General features: G+C 42.1%; 1 long non-coding RNA gene across 1 annotated transcript in view; it reads right to left on the reverse strand.

The window, feature by feature from the left end:
- Window positions 1-242: 242 nt before the first annotated feature.
- LOC120621933 (uncharacterized) overlaps window positions 243-15,504 on the reverse strand; it is a 162,888-nt gene continuing 147,626 nt past the window's right edge. Inside the window, exon 5 of the long non-coding RNA XR_005658349.1 lies at window positions 243-1,308. This is a non-coding gene — a long non-coding RNA (uncharacterized LOC120621933). The remainder of the gene's footprint in view (window positions 1,309-15,504) is intronic.

Here is a 15,504-nt window from a genome sequence, read left to right on the forward strand (position 1 = left end):
CTACAGACAACACTGTCCAGGATTCCAAGTCCTACCAATCAAGGGAGCTGATGAATTTCTCAAGTGTGAAAATTAACAGATAATCAATCAATTTTCTCTTTAGTGGGACAGAGGAGGTACTAGTTCCGGTGGAGCAGTGAAACCTCAGGAAAGGCATTATCCAAACTCTGTTCTCTGTGCCAAGCAAGACAAAGTTTACTTTAAGAGTCTTTTGTGTGTGTGCATAAAAAATAGGCATGAACTCTGTTGTTTTTGCAATTTAATATCCATTTCAGTTCAAATTTATGGTAGAAAGAACTGTAAAGTCGCAAATAAAAAGTGTTCAAAAGCAAAACATATCCAATCTCCGTCCCCCTCTATAAAAGCCTGGAGTTCTTGTCAGCCATTCTTCAGAAATGTTATCTAGACTTCAAAGTGTCCTTTCAATCCTCCCATTGAATGCTAACCCCAGCCTTTAGGCTGCCCTCATTTCCGATGTGACAGCAACTCTACACCCCGATCTTGACAGGAAGATGGCCTCAGTGCCAGGTCTGCTTCCTCCCCCACCTCAGCTGGACTTTCCCCACCAGCTGGAAAGACTTTGTTGCCTTTCGGAAAATAGTCAGGACCCACAGTTGTGACATTTTAGTTCTCGCGAGAGATTCTTACACCAACCCTGCTTTCGAGCATCTCTTTCCTACCTTTCTGTACTGACTTTGACTTCCCATTATCATTTCAGCAATTAACACAGTCGCTCCCAGGAAGAGACACAAGTGTGGGAGAAGAAAAGCCTACCGAAGTGAGACGATCACACTTTTCCAATTCGAGTTGTCTTGGTGTCAAACCCTCGCTCGACTATGTAGAAGTTGCGAGACTTTGGAGAAGTTATTTGACTTCTCTGAGACTTTTGCTTCCCATCTGTGGGACAAGATTAAAGGTCTTCTTTACTGGGCTCTAGTGAAGATGAGGGATTGTAAGGGTCAGGCGCCTTGCTTACCGTAGACGCCGCTGTCGTCACAGCTGCAGTGGTTACAGTGGTGGAGCTGTTACTGGAGATGGTGCTGAGGAAGTTGTTGGTGGAAGTGGTGTTATTGGCAATGGTGGAGGCGGGGTCACAGTGGGGTGGGGCGGTGGTGGCAGTGGCTGACGGAGCTGTTATGGGTGGTAGCGCCGGTGGTGTTGGTGACGGTGGTCGTGGTCAGCGTGGTAGACGTGGAGGAAGTCATGGTGCAGGCGGAGGTGGGGGTCCGTGTGGAGGCGTTGGCGGTGATGGTGAAAGGGATGGAGGTGGTGATGGTAGCTTGTCGAACGGTCGTGGTAATGAAGTCCCTAAGTCACACAGGTAGAATTAACCATTGCATTCTCTAATCCTTTGACCTTGGAGAAACTCAAAGAAAAGTGTCAGGGAAAAGTGTTTGCCTCTGTGCTGTCAAGAATGGGAACTAGCAAGGTCTCGTACCAAAAATTGTCTTCCCTGCTACCTGCCATGTGTGAAATTCCACCATTTGAGATCCATTCCTTGGGATTTATAAACATTTTCATGTTTAAGAGCCCCTGTTAAAATTTAAATCCCTCATGGGGGTTCTGTCTTTATCTTCCTACACTTTATTGGCAAATTTTATAATTCAGTTATAGTAAAACAGGATAAAAATAAGCAGATATTTGTAAGGACTAAATGAGATTAAAGTTTGATCCAGTTTCTTTACATCGTAAAGCACTCACTAAGTAACAAACAATTATTCTGTCATTATTATTATTGTTATAGTATACAGAATCTTATACAATCCTCAAAGAACCTGTGAATAGGTTTTCTGAGTTTATGGCTCAGTGAGCCTTTGGGTGACTTTCCAAAGTCACACATGTAGCGGAAGATGGAGACAGGAGTTAATTTCTAGGCTTTTTGAAAACCAGGCTTTTGTTATTTTTGCTGCTTTCCTACTGTGACCTGTAGACTCCCCAAGCAGACCTTCCATTCCCAGTAACAAGACCCGGTGTGAGTCTTGTCGCCAGCACCCAGCACAGGGCCAGCCACATGGCAAATGGCCTGTAAGTGCTTTCACGTGAACCCATGGAAATAGCTCACACCATTGATGACTACAACCTGCCTGGGCCAAAACGTGGATATCTGAGGGTGTTACCATGTTTACAGAGGTGGAAGCTGATCCGTCTGCTGAGGAGACACAGAGTGATAGAGTAAGTATCACCCACGATTGTCCTCTGCGCACTCACTCAGTAGCAGCCCCAGCTTCCTAGGCTCCCAGAAGCTAGGCAGATGGGGCTCAGCCTGTAGGGTCAGGCCAGAAAAAAACTTTGGTGCACCTTCCTAGGAGCCCCTGGCCCAGGTGGGAACATGGAGGCCCCTTCTCTGAAACCCTGAGGGAAGTGCCGACTCTTGCTCCTTCTGGTGGGAGCAGGCCGGCATGTTTGGGCTGAGGCTGACGTGAATACCACACGTCTGGCGGGTGAGGAGACAGGGAGGGCTTGTGGTCAGCGAGGGCGCAAGGCCATCTCAGGGCAGTTAAGCCGGAGTAACCCGAGTGAGGCAGGGCCTGAGTCACCCTGGGCTCCCGCTTGGGTGGGAACTGACACCTGAACCCATCTGTGGTTTTGCCCCGGCTGGCTCTGCCCTGCCCTGCCTTGTCCAGCACAGCCAGGCCTGGCCAAGCCCACCAGGGTCCAGCCCAGAGGAATCAAGCCCCGACTGCAGAGCCAGGAGCTCTGAGCAACAGTAGTGATGTCAGCGAGGGTGGGGCGTCGTGCGTGCACAGCCCAGGGGACGTTGGCTCCCGGGTCCCCGCCTCTCAGTGTGATCTGCTGCCTTCCTGTGCGCTTCCCCGTGTCTGGCCACCTAGGTACACGTCTGTGTTAACGCCGGTGTGTGTCGTTGGCTCGCGTGTCTGGGTATGTGTTCCTTGGAAAATAAAAACATAATTGACTTTGTTGTAAAATTTGGTTGGTCAAAGAGCAGAAATCCATAAGGGTTTAAAACATTCTTATGTGTGTGGGGCCTCGTGCTACGAGTTGAGGGATTTAGGACACTGAAAAGAACCAGCCCTTAAACTCGGGGTGGAAAATCAGCCTGGGCCGCACACCTTCCCCTGAGAACAGATTCTCGCTGCCCAGGAGCGTTTGTGGGGGACTAGGACAAGCGTAGGGGGGCGGCGGTGACCGCGGTCCAGTGGCCTGGGAAGTCGGCCTGGGGCAGGTAGGGTGGTCAGTCAAGAGAGTTGCATCGTAGGCGTTTTACTATCTTCATTGAGTATTAACCCCTTTATAAATATAGAAACTTTGTGTCATCCTTTCATTATGTAATCATTTAAAATATTTAAAAAATGTGTCAAAGTGATAAGGACAAAATGCCACCCCCAAACTATATAGACTCCAACATGGGGACTAGAGTCTGCATTTGGCCATCAAGGCCACTCTGGGGTCCCCTCCACCTCACGTGGTGATCCTCACTGGTGTCTGTTCAGGCTGCTTAGACTCAGGGGGAGCCAGGCAGAGGAGCAAGGGGAGGGAGCATTTCCGCTCGGGCTAACCCGGCACTGCCCTGAAGAAGGGGCGCCATCGAAGAGGAAGCAGCTCAGCTGTGAATGGGAAACTCAGGACAATGACTGGGGGTGGGGGCCGAGGATGCAACAGGTTAGAGGCCGAAATGGCGTATTTGTGAGGACTCCTTAAAGCGAAGGGAAAAGAGAGAAAGAAAGGGGAAGAAGGAGAGAGGCAAGACAGAGGGAGGGAGAACAAAACACCAGATAATGTTCGGATGACGTATCTAGAGATGATGCTTGGAGCTTCTTCCCATTCTTTGCGTTGTTCTGTAGCTTCCTTAATAAACTCGGCCTGCACAGCCTGTGGCGTCTCACCTCTCTGCACAAGATACACCCAGTTATGGCAGATGCAGCAATGGAGTGGCCTCAGCCCCCACCTTGCCGCGCCCCCTGCCGTACCCCGACAAGCACCAAAGACAAGGTTAGTACCTGTGTAGTCTAGCTGCCACTTCAAGGGTATTTGAGAAATCCCCTCTGGGTCTACCACTTAGCATTTTGATGGCACTTCACTGCTCCACTGCAGAGGGAACTTCTGGAGAGGCATTTTCAAGGCATTCCCCCCATGGAACCAGATGGACACAGAGCCTTGGATACTGAATGCACTCAATGAACACTAAATAAACACGTGATCATTCAAGTCATTCTGCATGGGAAACTGTGAGTCCCCACACAGAATTGAGAAACTCCTGCCACGAGATTCACTTTGGCATTGATGGGGCTCGCCCTGGCATCCTTCCGACCCTCACTAACACACACGGTGTCGCAGCCTCAGGGTGTGTGTTTGGGGAACGGTCACTTGAGGAGACAGCAGGACTCTGCACACCTCTCTCCCATAACTCTAGCCATTCACCTGCCAGTGACCATTCTATTCTTGATTTGATTTAAAAGGTACAAAAGGAATACAATCAGACACGTGGTCCTCATGACGGTCTGCTCTATGATATCCAAGACCACCTTGGATCTGTGTGGATGGGCCATTAAAAATTTCAGGAAGGCAGAATCACGAGAGGGAGCCACCAGTTCAGGGAGGGAAGGTCTCTTACTTTCTATGAAGGATGGCTTCATCATACTCAGGAAATCCAGAGAACACCTGTCATTCTTGCGGCCGGCTACGTAGCCCAGCAACCACCTGTTTTGATCAACCTCATCCACTGGCTGATGGATGATAAGGTGACAGTCTCGGAGTCCTCTGGCCGCAAAGCTTTAAGTGAGGAACTTCCCTATGGATTTGGACCAAGTCTCAACCACCTGACAGAACAAGGCCGTGCCAAGAACTTAGCAAGGACGGGCTGCCCTAAGCTCCCCAGCTTTTAGAAAGCAAAGTGGCCCATCTCCATCTGTCACCATAAATGGCCTGTCTGAACTGCTGGTGTCTTCAGTCTGCGCCATAATACTTCATTCAACTACCCATTCGTTACACACATCCCGAAAGCAAATAACATTAATGTAAATAATTTGGGAAGCATTGGTCCATCTGGTGAAAATGTGCAGTAGTTGCTTCGCCCCTTGTCTAAACTGGGGGCGGCTACTCTCAGGCAAGTTTGGGAGGTAAATGAACTGTCTGGATGCTTTTCTTGGCAGTCTCTCTTATTAGTGGGAGGTGGCAGTAACGAGAACATGAGGAAGACAGAAAGTGTTTACTTAAAGTCGTGGCCAAATGGCGAGGGAGAGTTAAGATAAATCATAAGCTGTCAATGATGACAACTTCAGACTGCTACTAGTTCACTCCTGTTTATGGAGTTTCAGATGCTACATTTAGAATGTGAAGGCGTTTATTAAATTGTTATTGGTAGAAGATGCTGATTGTTTAGATGTCAATGTTTGAGGCAAGAGGTAGCCGCCACCCAGACTGGGAACAGGGAAAGCAGGAAGCCCTTATCCAGACATTCTAGATAAATCTGTACCCAGTGAATGTGCGCCACGGACTCCAATTCCACTTTAAGGCTATCGGGATGGATCAGCTGAGGCTTCCTGCACTTTTGACACATGACAAGCAACAATAGAGCATTATAGGGAAGGACCAAATGAATAAATGAGCTGCGTTCCTTGCTCTTCTGAGTGCTTTTCCTGGGTAAGGTAACTGCTCTGGTGTTGACTTGAATTCCAGCTTAGAGCTTGGTTCATGTGGACGAAAGGCCAGCATCTTTTGACATCAGCCAATGTCCTTGACAGTTTCCCCTTCGACTCCCCTCTGAACGCAAGCACCTTTTAAAAATTAGCTCTTGTGAGCTTTCGGTTTTTATTTTACTCAACTGCAGCATCTTCCTTTGTCCTAGAGCTCACTCCTATCAAGACTAAATGTATCAGTGGCAAGTTATAGAGAATCAGTATGTTCTGTCCTTGCACACAAGGCATATGAAGAGCTGGAAATAGCTCTTCTGTGACTTGTATGTCCCTTCCCTCTATGTGTCTTTCAAACATTTATGAAGTACTAGCCAAGGTCCAGATGCAATGGAAAGGGCGACAACCCATGCCATCAGTGGTATGGTGTAATCAGGAAGGACTGCACCGTCAACAAATCGTAGTGAAGAATGGCCGATAGCTTCTATGATGACAGAAGTTTGTGTAAATCATTGAGAAGGGGAAAGGCAGGTAGAGTTCAAGTCCCCGAGGAAGGTAGGGAAGATGGCACTTAATCTGTGTTGGGGGTTGGGTGGAGTTTCCAGATAAATAAGTGAGGCTGTTATTCCAGAGAGAAGAAATAGCAGATGAAAAAGACAACCCCAAGCATCCCCTGTTGGAGAATTACTTAGTCGCTCCATGTGGCTGGAGGACGATTTACAGGATGAAAGCTGAATGTGAATAAGATAATTGATTGTAAATCTTATAAAGACTGGAATAACTGGTAAAAAGAAACACAGAGCAACGACATGGAAAACAAAATATCTTCCCACCTCATTATTTCCTCTGTGCTTCAACACTGCTTTTCTTGGATAATTTTTGAAAAAGACAAAATCACTCAGAATTTCTAATGGTGGTATCTTTATTGAAAAAATATTGATTTATTTTTCAGAGAAAAATCAAACTGAGATTATCTAGGGTGTTTTATCAACAGAGTTAGAATTCTGGGTTTTGAAGTAGGAGAGGCAGAGTTTGAAAAGGAATGACAAAGTCTCAGACATAATCAGTGGCCTGAGAAATTAACTTGGAAAACCATTATGAGGGTGATGGAAAGGGAGAATAGTGCCTTCAGGCTTAATCTCCCCAATGCCCTTTTCCCCTCACCCCACCTACCATGAGTTGATCTGTATCCCTCCAAAAGATATTATATTCCCAACCTCCAGTACCTGCGGATGTGACTGTATTTGGAAATAGAGTCTTTGCAGATGATCAAAATGAGCTCATTAGAGTGGGCCCTCATCCAATATGACTGTGTCCTAAAAAGGAAAAATTTGGAAACAGAGATATTCACACAGGAAGAACTCCACGTGAACATGAAGGCAGAGATGTGGGTGATGCGTCTACAAACCAAAGAATGCCAGAGATTTCCAGCAACCACCAGTAGCTAGGGGAGAGGCATGGACATTCACACAGTCCTCAGAAGGGATCAAACCTGCCGACACCTTGATTTCAGACTTCTAGCCTCCATAACTGTGAGACAATAAATTTCTCTTGTTTAAGCCACCCAGCTTGTAATGCTTTATTACAGCAGCCCTAGAAAACCAACACTGCACCATACTGTGAAATCGAGTTTGAAATGCGTGAGAGGGGGATGTCTGGCTGATGGAGAGAGAATTTAAGGTAGGTGGAAAATAGAGCAGCCCAGAGGTATGACAATCCAGAAGGTTCTGTGCTGCATAAGATGACTGATAAACATTCTGATGAGAATACTTAACCACATATGAGACATAATTCAGTCATTCAGAAAATATTCGACAATGAACGAGATAGACAAACTTTCTGCTCTTGTGGGGGTTACGTTCTACGGGCGAAGGAAAATTACGAGGAAACAAAGGAAAAACATTAGGAAACATGAATAATGCTGTGAAGAAAATTAAAAGATTGACGTGTAAGGATATAGGAGTCAAGCACTTGACAGGAAGGGGAAAGACGTATAATGTTTTCTGAATTAACAAGACGATAATATTAAACAGTAGAATAACCTAAGCATCCAAGAAAGGTACCATTGGTGATGTAGAGGAGAGAGAGTTCCTGCCCGTTGTTTTATTCTATGGGTTGTGAAGCTGTGACTCTACATCATGTTCCCACTGGATTGTCTCAGGCTCTCATGGGATTTTGTGACCAGACTGTGTTCCATGAGCCACTACAACGATAACTCAAAAAGTAAAGCTTCTCAAATTCAGGAGCTTTCTAAAGTTCAAAAACTTGTCACACATGGAAGCGGCTAGTGAGCCAGATATTTGAAACCTCCTAGTTTTTCTTAGCACTGTCTTATGATTCATTCCAGTCCTCTAAAAGTACAACAGAAGAGATAAAAGGAGTAAGATGACCATCCATAGACGTTATCCCAGTATGAAATGTCTCTCCATGAGATTTGTTGACAGTCGGTATAAACTCAGCTATGGCCTACCAGACACTAATTTGAACAGGCTATTAAAAAAATAGCTCTATCATTAACTATGTGTCCTTGGGCAATGCTATTCCAACTCAATGTCCAATTTTCTAAAATGTAAAATGAGTTTAATAATACTTATATCATAGCATTATTGTGAGATATACATAAGCCATGAGAAAGTGTATGCAACAGTTTCTGACAATATTGAAGGTTGGCAAGGTAGGGTTTGCTCCTTTGTCAACATGGGCATCCATTCATTTATTGCCCTCGAGACTGGTTGATTGAATGAGTGAGCGAATGACCCAAATCTTTGCTTAAATAGAATTATGAGAGCAGAATAGATGATGACTTAGCAACCAAACTTCAGGCCAAATTACATGTCAGCAGATGGTGATGGTTTTCACCTCGTACGGGTCTCAAATAAGAGTCGTTTCATCAGGAGACATCTGTGGATCCAGTTGCACATTTCTAAGTGTGCAGATGAGGCTATGGTGAGAGCATAAATGGAACCAAGATGCATGAGCAGATGACTGAGAAAGGCCATCGGATGATGATATAAAGCCAAGAAGAGCTATGATATAACCTGATATAATCCTGAGGTTCAAAAGGGTTTGGAGTACTGTGAGATCTAACATATAATTGTGCTCGCTTTAAGAGAATCATCCCTGTCTTTAAGGGAAAACCTGGGATTGGGTTGTATATTCAATACATAGTTAGTAAATATGTGTTCAATGAATAAATAATGGTGTTCTTGGAAGACCCATAACAGAGTCTTTAGGAACCAACTTTATTGAGTAAAGGATACTTTAGTTTGGCTTGGACTTGCCTAGTTTTACAGACTGCAGCGTCCCATAGACACCACAGTTTGGAAGCTTGGAAATCATCAATAGTGACCTCTAGCTATTTCTTAAATTCCCTTTTATACAGCCTGAACACCTGTGTCATACCAGTCGGCTGCTATTGATTGATTTATCTCTTGGCATTACATTGTTTTTCTGTACATTTTCAAATATTTTGTAAATTTTTGGTTAAAGCCAAACATCTTGTGTAGGACAGTAGAGACTGAGGTAAATCATTTTTTTTTAATGCATAGGAATGAACGTACATTTCTTTATGTTGTGTTTTTAATGTGGTATTCGGGTTAATCTGGTCAAGAGTACAGCTGGGTCTGAGGTTTATTATTGCTATGGTTACCTTCATGCACCACAGTTTCAAATTCCTTCAGTCATACTTTGCATGTCAGTGTTCCCGCCTCTCCCACCTCAGCTATGGTTCTGGGCCCTGGAAGTATTTCTGCTTCTGCCCCAGATGTGGCGATTTTCTTCCTATTTCTTTTGCCCAGATGCAATGGGATTTCACCAGTGCCTTAAGGGTAACAGTATTTGTGCACATCAGATCTCCCTTGCCATAAATTAAGTAAGGATCATGTTCCTTTGTCAGGGAGAAGAGAGAAAGGTCCAGGCCCAAAGAATGATGGACACTTTCTCAAGATGTTGAACAATCATTTTTGCCAGTACCTAGTGGAGTCTGTGGAGCAAGAAGGTGCAAACTCCCTCTATATCTGCAGGTTTAAGGAGCACCACTCTGTCTTGCTATCTCACACTTGACTGCCACTAATCCCTTGACTGTACTAGATGACGTTTCCTAATTGATGTCTGACTGTGTCTGCCCCTGGTAAGTCATGGTTCCTGTCCCATCTCTCCTGCTGTTGTAAGGGTGGGAGTAATGCTCCTTCCAGCTCTTTATATCCCAAGCAGAAACCAGATGTCTACCTATTTCTCCATAATATTAACAGTGATATTCCTATAGTGTGTGCTATGTGAATGTGGATGTATGTATATGCACTTATATGAATATATATGTATATTTATATGGTGAAATTATGTAAAAGTTAGAAAGCACCTTAGTATACATTTATGCATAAATCAAGGAAACTTCATTTCTCTGGAACCTGTTAAAAAGGTCAGTCATACTTCCCTTAATATATTATGTATTTAATGCAAAATATATGTACATGTTCTTACAATTATTTCCACTGAATAGCTGTTTTAACTCAGATACTTAAATACTTCTGTGAGTAAGCATATAAATAAAGGTTATAAGAAAGAATGTTTTCTTTGGAAATATACAGAAGTGCTCAGTCTGAAGAAGCTTCTGTTCTTGACAGTATCAAGATGATGTCTTTTAGTGAATTCTGCAAAGGTTATGATGAACAATGCTTGCTTTGTGTCACTTGTGTGCAGTAAATATAACTCTGTATCTACTTTGAATATTTGCACAGATGCCAAATTGTAATGACTAATAAAAAAAAAATCAGGTGATTTCCAAAACCTGTTTTAATTAATAGTGCAATTCTAGTATAATAACCTCAGATTAAAGACCAAAAAAATGACACAGTGCAATATATATATATTTATGTGTCTTACTGTTAAATTTTATACCTGAAACTTACTGGATTTTGTTAACCAATGTCACTATAATAAAAATTAATTAAAAAATGTGATAGGCTCTGGATTCAGATAACTCAAGATCATGTTTAATAGCTATGAGATGATGGTCATAATTACCTGTCTGAGATGCATCTTCCTGATCTACAGCGAAGGGTGAAATGTCTAACTAACAGGTAATTGTGATGCTTGTAGGAGTTTCTACAAAATGCCCCAGCAACACGCAAGAGGCTCACAATGGCGGTATTGCCCATGGCAACAAAACAACCACCTCAAAATAAATAATAGCGTGTTTTTCTTTCCCGACCAATCCTCAGCGTGTGGGGGCTTAGCAAAGCAGTCGCTTCATCCTCTTGTCCGATTTTTCAGTTCTTTCTAAGAGAATAAGGCACTAAACTAACTGCGCCAGATGGCCGACTGCTGTTTGGCCCATATTCACCAGTAGACAGTTCACAGTAGGTTAAAATTTTCTGTCTCCTCCAGTCATATGGCCAGATTGGTGAGAGGGACTGAGGTCACTGATCTCTTCTCTTTCTTATTCTCGGGGTTGATGTTGGAATCCACAATTCCTCTATGTCTATCACTTAGGAATTAGGTCCAGGACACCCATCTGCTTGATGATGAGAGATTACTTTTTATGATAGAGCTGTTTCTTTTTTTTTTTTTATGGTAGAGTGCTTTTCATTTGTTTGTTGTTCGGTTTCATAAAAGATTCTGTCTGTCTCTGAAATTTCTCCAGATTCGTTTTATTTCTTTTCCATGCAGCACATTTTTTATTGATAACTTGCTTCTTCTGTTCCATGTAAGCAGCCCAGGGATGTTAAGATTCCAAGATAAAATGTTCAGTTTAGAGTTTGGGGATCTGAGAGTATGCCACATGTTCTAGACACATTACCAGAAATGTGTTTTGTTATTTGTTTATTTGGTATTGACCAGGCTAATAATAAAGGGTACTTTAATTTCCCATTTTCTGTAGCCCCTCGTTTTTATAATGTCTTTAGGGACTTTATAAGAAGGAGCTGTGAGATTAGGGAAGAACTCAAATGTTTCTGGCCGCCCTGACCCTGGGAGAATACCATCTAACATGACCAAAACTTCAGCTTCTTTCTAAAACATCACTTTTCCTTTGAGGATATGGCCATCTAAATGTTTTCTGGATTTGAAGGATATATACAATTCTCTTCTGAACCTTTTCTTCATTTATTTTCCAATACAGATAAAAGCTGAATCAGATGACACAAATACAGTTAGGAAGCTCTCATTTGTGGTATGAAATTCCAGGGCAAAGAGGTTCAAATTGCAAAAGGCGACATCAGGGGCAGGCTTTCTGGGTGATGACATGGTTAGGGATGTGTCCCTATGTGGGCCATTTCGAGTGGCATGAGCAGGTTTCTGGTTTCATATGCTTGAATTCATGCAGAAAAGTCATTTCTACCACACAGAAAAGAGGAGAGACATTCCCAGGAAACATAAAGAAAGGCTTATTGCTAAAGCACTACACTTTGTTGGTGAATTGTATGATAAACATGGCTTCTCTTGTTTAGGCATGTGGGCCTGATATGTGTCCCATATCGTGAGTCCTGCCTCTCACCAGACAGTGAACTCCCTCAGGAGAGGGCCTTGTTTTTGTTAATTTGGCATTGACCAGGCTAATAATAAAGTGTGCTTTAATTTCCCATTTGCTGTTGTCCCTTGTTTTTATAATGTCATTAGGGACTTTCTAAGAAGGAGCTTTGAGATTAGGGAAGGACTAATCGGGCCACATACACTAGCTTGGCCCAGCAGCTCAGGGAGGCAAACCGAGGCAAGTCACCGAGGCAAGACAAACAGTAAAAAACCTGGAGTTTCTAGATTAAAATCCCAATTCCTCCTAGTTCTAAAGAATCTTTTCTAATTAAATGCGGTGGGCCAAGATGAGTCAAAAGTGTGGATATTCTGATCACTCTTTTTTCTGGGCTCTTAACATTGCCCTTTTTTTTTTTTTCTCTCTGCTTCCCTGTAACTTTGATCGGTTTTGGAAATTTTAGAGTTTTCTTAGAAGGTAGGAATAAAAAGTTGACAAAAGTTTAAGGACAATCATTTTAAATCTTAGCAGTTAATCAGGGAAAGAAAGAAACAAGCAGAATAGGCTTTAATGAAATGTAAGACTATTAAAATTCTTCATTTAATTCTTCCTTCTCCCCAGAGGGTCTATGTAGAAAGCAGCTGTTTTTGCTGACAGAGTTATAAAGAAGGTGATCTTTCTCCTGATAATTTATAAGCACCTTGAAAGAAGGGGCTGCATTAATCCTTAATGTATCTCTGGTGTCTATGCTATAGTCTAACACTTTTCAGTCAATTAAGAAATGCTTTTGAAAGAATACAGGAATGAAATGACTGACTGATTACTCGATCCTTGGTTCCTTATTCAAAATCTATTTGAACTGAAGCACTCAGTAATGGATTGCTTACTTATCACAGGTGTGTTCACGGCCCCTTTTTATTTAATTACATCTCTTTGTTTTCTCCTTCACCCTTCATCCCTCCATTTCCAGTTGCATGCCCCTGTTTGTCAACTACGGAATCTAGAAAAACTACATTAGTTTAGGGTCTCTCTATCTGTTGTTACAAATATATCTGGAATCTCAGTGGCTTAACAAATCAGTTTATTTCTTGCTCGTGTGTGTGTGTGTGTGTGTGTGTGTGCACATGCATGCACACTTTGGAGGGACTATCTTCCTGCTTCTGCTTCTGTCTTTTTCGCTCTCACGTACATATATACATATAGACAGTGAGAGAGAAAGACAGAATTATAGAAAGACACCTAGAGAAGACACATGAATGAGAGAGAGCGAATGGAAAGATACACATTAAAAGGTGAACAGTAGTTAATTCTAGCTGCTAGAAGTATAGGTAGCTTTTATTTTTTTCTTCCTTTTTTTTTTGTATTTGCAAATTTTCTAAAACAACTGTATTCTAAAAAAAAAATAAACAAAACTGGTTTTTTGATTTTTAAAAAAGAGACACTAGCACGAAAATGTTAATACAGAGGAGGCCATGATGACGTGGTGAGAAGAAAAGCCATCGGGCCTCTGGTGAGCAATGGGAAATAATTCTAGTGAAGAAGGGAAAAGCAATGGAGACAATAAGAGGAGCGAGGTAGTGACAGGGACAAAATCAATTAATTTCCTCTCTGAAAACACTGGTGAGTGTTTGATGGCATTGTGTCTCCAGCTGAGTCTCCTAAGTGGACAATAAATTCTGTGATTTTTCAGGGCATGAAAAGTCAAAAGACTGCGGCTCCATCAGCCACTGAAGGTTCAGTGGTGGTGGGGAGCCCAGATGACCGGGTAACTGAGGTGGGGTGTAAAGTTTTCTTAGTTACTTATGCATCTCAGGGCAAGCAGTGGCATCTTCAGAAGTCATCTTTGTTTGTGGGTGAGATGAAAGCGTTTCCAACACCAAAAACATCTCAGATATGACATCTAAAGTTCAACAAGTGAGTTTATGGTTGATATACATGCCCGAGAATAGAATCTGCTATTTAATTTTCTCGCCGTAATTTCATTTTCAGAGTGATTACCATGTAATTTAGATATTTCTAGGCAAGCAGAGGGATAATCGCTCCCATCCATATGTGTTTATAGAATGTTTCAAACTCGTGGTAGCTTTTCATAAAAGTAAAGTTCTTTATAAATTGCCACTCTGTTTTGTAATTTCTTTTTTAACCGGTACTTCTGGAGAAACTCCTTTCTCCATACAACTGCTTCTTAAATGACCCTACCCTTTCCTTTTCATAGATGCCTCCTTCCACTGTCATGGACTCTTTTGTCTTCAAAATTTATCTTTTCCTCTCCCCAACTCCATTGCTGTTTCCACCATTAAAGATTTTACATATCCCACCCCATAGGAATGCAGAAAGCACAGGAGGATGGTTTTGGCTCCCACAGACTCAGTTTCTGAATTTGACTTTTGAAATGTGTTCTAAACTGTGACTGAGTTCTATAACATGTCTATCATAGTTTCATGAAAAAAATTTGGTGGGGGGTGGGGATTTAACTACCATTTAAAACAATGAAATTACAAACTTATTTTTTCCCTTAGAAACAGATGATTTAATCTAAATATCAAAATACATGTCATTCTTGTGTGTATTCTAGGTATTCTAAAAAAAAAACAACTATGCAAATTAAAAAGACAATAACATAAGAGAAAATATAAGAAAAGAATAAATTTTAGAGAAAAATTTAACTTCATTAATATCCAAAGAAACATAAATTAAAAACAATACATTTTGCCTTTCAAAAAATTAGAATTCTCTTTTCCACTAAAAGAAATTAGGAATCCTTGGCAGGGAGGTCAGAATATAAAGGCTAAAAAGGTAATGATGAGAATTTGTCCAACGAACTTAGTAGCAAGCCTTCAAGGGCTTCTGTTAACCAAATCAGGGACAATTTCAGCATCGAAATGAATAATGATTGTAGTACATTATAAGATATTAAATATTAAAAGAATCCATGTACCCATTCTGATATTAACAAATGTAAATGAACAAATGACTGACTGACTACATACATATATACCAAATGGCAAGAAAGAGCGAAAGCTTTTTGTTTCAGCAAAATGGCAAATAATAAATGCGTCAGGAATTCGAGAGTTAGAAAAACCATTATTTTACAACAATTGTCGTAATAATTATTTTGGACACATCAAAATGGATGCTAAAACCCATGGAGGAGTTTGTTAAGAGACAGGATATTTACAGTCTCAATTATCTTCCTATAGATGATTTATTACTACAAAAGAGAAAAGCTACCTTTACAGCAGAATCGCTTTAACCAAGTGATCCAAGTTGACATCACCAAAATAGGACAAACTGACATCATGATGTAAGGCACTGAGAAGGACACGGCGCCACCTCCGTGGCGTGCCCGCCAAAAATGCGTAACCCGAATCTAAGTATGAGGAAACGCAGGAAAACCCAGATGGAGGGTCATCTTACCAAGCAACCTGCTTGTGCTCTTCAGCTGCG

This window comes from Pteropus medius, unplaced genomic scaffold, assembly GCF_902729225.1.
Source record: "Pteropus medius unplaced genomic scaffold, Ma_sr-lr_union100, whole genome shotgun sequence".
NCBI classification, from domain to species: Eukaryota; Metazoa; Chordata; class Mammalia; order Chiroptera; family Pteropodidae; genus Pteropus; species Pteropus medius.